This window comes from Neoarius graeffei, chromosome 7 (assembly GCF_027579695.1).
Source record: "Neoarius graeffei isolate fNeoGra1 chromosome 7, fNeoGra1.pri, whole genome shotgun sequence".
In the NCBI taxonomy this organism is placed as follows: domain Eukaryota; kingdom Metazoa; phylum Chordata; class Actinopteri; order Siluriformes; family Ariidae; genus Neoarius; species Neoarius graeffei.
The window spans coordinates 11,472,351-11,477,284 of NC_083575.1; the positions used below are offsets into that span (position 1 = coordinate 11,472,351).

Here is a 4,934-nt window from a genome sequence, read left to right on the forward strand (position 1 = left end):
GTTCTTTATGGAAATCAGGGACGCTGTGTCATTCAGACTAAAGAGGAGAAGGACGACCCAAGTTGTTATCAGCGCTCAGTTCAGAAGCCTGCATCTCTGATGGTATGGGGTTGCATTAGTGCGTGTGGCATGGGCAGCTTACACATCTGGAAAGACACCATCAATGCTGAAAGGTATATCCAGGTTCTAGAGCAACATATGCTCCCATCCAGACGACGTCTCTTTCAGGGAAGAGCTTGCATTTTCCAACATGACAATGCCAAACCACATACTGCATCAATTACAGCATCATGGCTGCGTAGAAGAAGGGTCCGGGTACTGAACTGGCCAGCCTGCAGTCCAGATCTTTCACCCATAGAAAACATTTGGCGTATCATAAAACGGAAGATACGACAAAACAGACCTAAGACAGTTGAGCAACTAGAATCCTACATTAGACAAGAATGGGTTAACATTCCTATCCCTAAACTTGAGCAACTTGTCTCCTCAGTCCCCAGACGTTTACAGACTGTTGTAAAGAGAAAAAGGGATGTCTCACAGTGGTAAACATTGCCTTGTCCCAACTTTTTTGAGATGTGTTGTTGTCATGAAATTTAAAATCACCTAATTTTTCTCTTTAAATGATACATTTTCTCAGTTTAAACATTTGATATGTCATCTATGTTCTATTCTGAATAAAATATGGAATTTTGAAACTTCCACATCATTGCATTCCGTTTTTATTTACAATTTGTACTTTGTCCCAACTTTTTTGGAATCGGGGTTGTATATGCACCTCGCATACATGATTTCTGGCCTGTGTTCATGACAATATTCAGATCATGTAAATCTACTCACGTTGTTCATTCAGGAGCATATCGTTTCGAGGACATGGTTATTGTCTTTTTTTTTTCTTAAAATTCAGTAATTAACGCGGACCTAAATGTGTATTTGTTGTATCAAGCCTCAGGAAAGGATTAGAAGTGTATAGCATTGTAGATGGAAGCCATCTTTCACCACACACACATCCACGCGCACACACTCACACATGTTTGTGTGTGTCAGTCAGTACCAAGTCAAAAGTTTGGACACCTAATTCAATCTGTTTTGTTTATTTTTATGAATTAAAAGTCACTTCATGTCTTAAAGTAATGATGGAGGTTGTTTCTCTTTACTTAGTTGAGCGTTTCTTGACAATATGGATTACTACAGTTGTCGAATAGAGCCGTTTACTATACAGTCAAGCCGGAAAGTCTGCACATCCCTTTCGCCTTCACGTTTTATTACATTAAAGGGTTGATGACACGAACATGACTCTATGCAATTTCTTAAATAAACTATACAACATGGCAAACATGTTAGATTTCTGTTATAATTGCGTGAAAAGAAGCTGTTGTTACGCGAATATCCAACTTTTAATTGCACAGCGCAAGAAAGCTGGGTCCGTGGCTCACAGCCATGCTGTCACGTCAGCGGAAGAACACGCTGCGGTTCACTGGCTGTTCTACTCAATGGAAATGGCGCATGAAAACGCCGGTGAACTCTCTAGTGCTAGCTCTTCCTCTGAACAAAAGAACAACCAAACACTGGTACTTTAAGCAGTGATCATGATGGCATGATTTTATCTGATTTTAAATAAATGAGATTGATAATAATGTGAATGTTCACAACTAGTACATACAAACTCTGCAGCTTCTGATTCAGCAGCTGCGTCATTCTCCGCAAAAACATCAGCAAGAACCTACAATATAAATGGAAATGCAATACACTAAGCTCAAATGACTTTTGGAAAGTATAATTTCTAAATTTTTTCTACATATTCTTGAAGTCGGTCATCGGGGTACTTGCTACCGTTCCCTAACAACGCATGGCAAAGGGTAAAGTGTAGTGTTGCTACGAGTACTTGCTAAAGCCTCCGGTGGAAGATCCTCGATGTGCTGATAAGATGTACAGCTCTATATAACACACAAGTGTCACGATAATCACAAAACAGATGCAAATTGTTAAAATACCTAATTTTTAAGCAATCATGTGTTGATCTCTTCCGAATAGAATCTATGATAGCCTACCCTCTTTACCCTTTGCCTCTCGTTGCTAGGCGGCAGTTACATGAAAGCCGCAAGCTTTCACAATCAAATACATGACTGATATCACGCCGACTTTATGATTACATTTATGATTATCATGAATGTGTACTCTATGATGTGTACTCTATGAACGCTCTGGAGCGAGTGACTTCCAAGATGGCCGCGCAGACCGCAGTGTTACTATTTTTAGCATCATGTCGGAGCACTCTATAGCTCTACGTACCTTTATCTTATGTCGTTTCTCAACACATGTTCTGACAGGAGGACTGTGTTTGGAGGAGTCGCCTTGTCCCAGGCGACTGCTGGATCCGGCATAGCTACTAGTAGACCCCTTCCGGAATACTGTAGGCACTGCTGATGGTAGTAACACACGTTTGTGCTGAACTGAACACCCAAGAGATTCTTTTAAGCTGGGAAGGGTGTCAAAACAATCCAAATCGAAGTGTTCAGAGCACAGGACGGATGTTGGTGAGGGCTCCCACTTGTCACGAGTGCGCCTGACTTGCTTCACCCACTTCGCATGCAGCTCGGGATCTCTGGGAAACTTGAATAAACTTACCCCATCCTTGTGAGTTTTGGAGCAAAAGCCGGCAACACAACGCGAAGGCATAATAACTATATATATATATAATGTATAATAATGTATAATAATAATACTAATAATGACAAACTGAACACCTGTCGCATCAACAACAAACTGGTAAGTGAGGAGGAAGATTCTTTCGCTGACGTCATATAGCCCCTCCTCCTTATTCGTCTCCTGGGTGCTGCAGCCCCGTCAAATTTGCCCAAATAGCCGCGTTTTTTATCATAACTTGTAAAATAGGCGCCTTCGTGAATTAATATATGGATCATCGGGAATTACTTTTTATGTTATAAAACATCGCCAAAGATGTCAAAAACATGTCATCAGACCTTTAAAGACTTATTCTACAATAGATTGAGTTCATTTTTTGTCACAAAATTCTACACAAAATAGCCCATAATGACAAAGTGAAAGCAGGTTTTCAGACATTTGTGCTAATTTATTAAAAATCAAAATGTAAAATATCATATGTACATACGGTAAGTGTGCACACCCTTTGATATGACACCCAAAAGTGAGCTGAGGTGCATTTTGTTTCCACTGATACTGCTTGAGATGTTTCGACAACTTAATTAGAGTCCACCTGTGGTAAATTCAATTGATTGGACATGATTGGGGATTGCCAACACCTGCCCATATAAGGTCCCACAGTTGACAGTGCATGTCAGAGCAAACTCCAAGTCATGGGGTCAAAGGAATTATCTGCAGACCTCAGAAACAGGATTGTGTCAAGGCATAGATCTGGAGAAGGGTACAGAAAAATTGCTGCAGCTTTACAGGTCCCAAATAGCACAGTGGCCACCGTCATTCATAAATGGATGAAATTTGGAACCACCAAGAATCTTCCTAGACCTGGTCGCCCGGCCAAACTGAGCAATTGGGGAAGACGGGCCTTAGCCAGAGAAGTGAGCAGGAACCTGAGGGTCACTCTGACAGAGCTCCAGCGTATCCTTGTAGAGATGGGAGAATCTTTCAGAAGATCAACCATCCAGGCAGCACTCCACAAATCAGGCCTTTATGGTAGAGTGGCCAGACGGAAGCCACTCCTTAGTAAAAGGCACATGATAGCCCACTTGGAGTTTGCCAAAAGGCACCTACAGGACTCTCAAGCCATGAGAACCAAGATTCTCTGGTCTGATGAAACCAAAATTGAACTTTTTGGCCTGAATACCAAGCGTCACATCTGGAGGAACCCAGGCACCGCTCATCACCTGGCTAATGCCATCCCTACAGTGAAGCATGGAGCTGGCAGCATCATGATGTGGGGATGTTTTTCAGCAGTGGGAACAGGGCGACTAGTCCTGATAGAGGGAAAGATGAATGTAGCTAAGTACACCAAGATCCTTGAAGAAAACCTGCTCCAGAGCGCTCTGGACCTCAGACTGGGGCGAAGGTTTACCTTCCAACATGACGACCCAAAGCACACACCAAAGGGGTGGCTTCGGAGAAAGTCTGTGAATGTTCTTGAGTGGCCCAGCCAGAACCCAGACCTGAATCCAATTGAACATCTGTGGAAGGAGCTGAAAATGGCTGTGTCCCAATGCTCCCCATCCAACCTGATGGAGCTTGCAAGGATATGCCAAGAGGAATGGGCAAAAATGTCCAGAAACAAGTGTGCCAAGCTCATAGCTTCTTTCCCAAGATGTCTTGAAGCTGTAACTGCTGCCAAAGGTGCATCAACCAAGTATTAGGCTAAGGGCGTGTACAGATATGTAGCCCCTAAATAACCTATTTTTGTCAGTAAAATAAAATTGCATATTTTCTAAAAATCTGCTTTTGCTTTGTCATTATGGACTATTTTGTGTCGAATTTTGTGACAAGAAATGACCTCAATCTATTGTAGAATAATTCTGTAGCGTAATAAAATGTAGAGAAGGTGAAAGGGGTGTGCAGACTTTCCGGCTTGACTGTGTTTTTATTATTTACTGTTTGATCTCAAACGCATTAAGAATGAAGAAACTCATGCACTAATTAACTTTTGATGAGGCACATCTGTTAATTGAAAAGCGTTCCAGGTGACGACCTCATGAAGCTGGTTAAGGTAATGCCAGTAGTGTGTAAAGCGTCATCAAGGTAAACGCTGAATACTTTGAAGAATCTAAAATATGAAACATTTTTTGTTTAAGACGTTTTTTTTTTTTGTTTAGAGCATAATTCCATATATGTTCTGTATGTTGTTTCATAGTTTTGCTGTCTTCAGTATTCTTCTACAATGTCAAAAATGGTCAAAATACAGAAAAACCTATGAATGAGTAGGGGTGTACAAACTTGTGTATTTTAAA

The 4,934-nt window shown here is 41.3% G+C and overlaps 1 long non-coding RNA gene across 1 annotated transcript; it reads right to left on the bottom strand.

Moving 5' to 3' along the window:
- Nucleotides 1-1,476: 1,476 nt before the first annotated feature.
- Nucleotides 1,477-2,391, bottom strand: LOC132888554 (uncharacterized). Its single transcript, XR_009654948.1, has 3 exons — nt 2,290-2,391; nt 1,661-1,720; nt 1,477-1,542 (listed from the first exon to the last, which is right to left on the bottom strand). It is a non-coding gene; the product is annotated as an uncharacterized LOC132888554 (long non-coding RNA).
- Nucleotides 2,392-4,934: the final 2,543 nt, after the last annotated feature.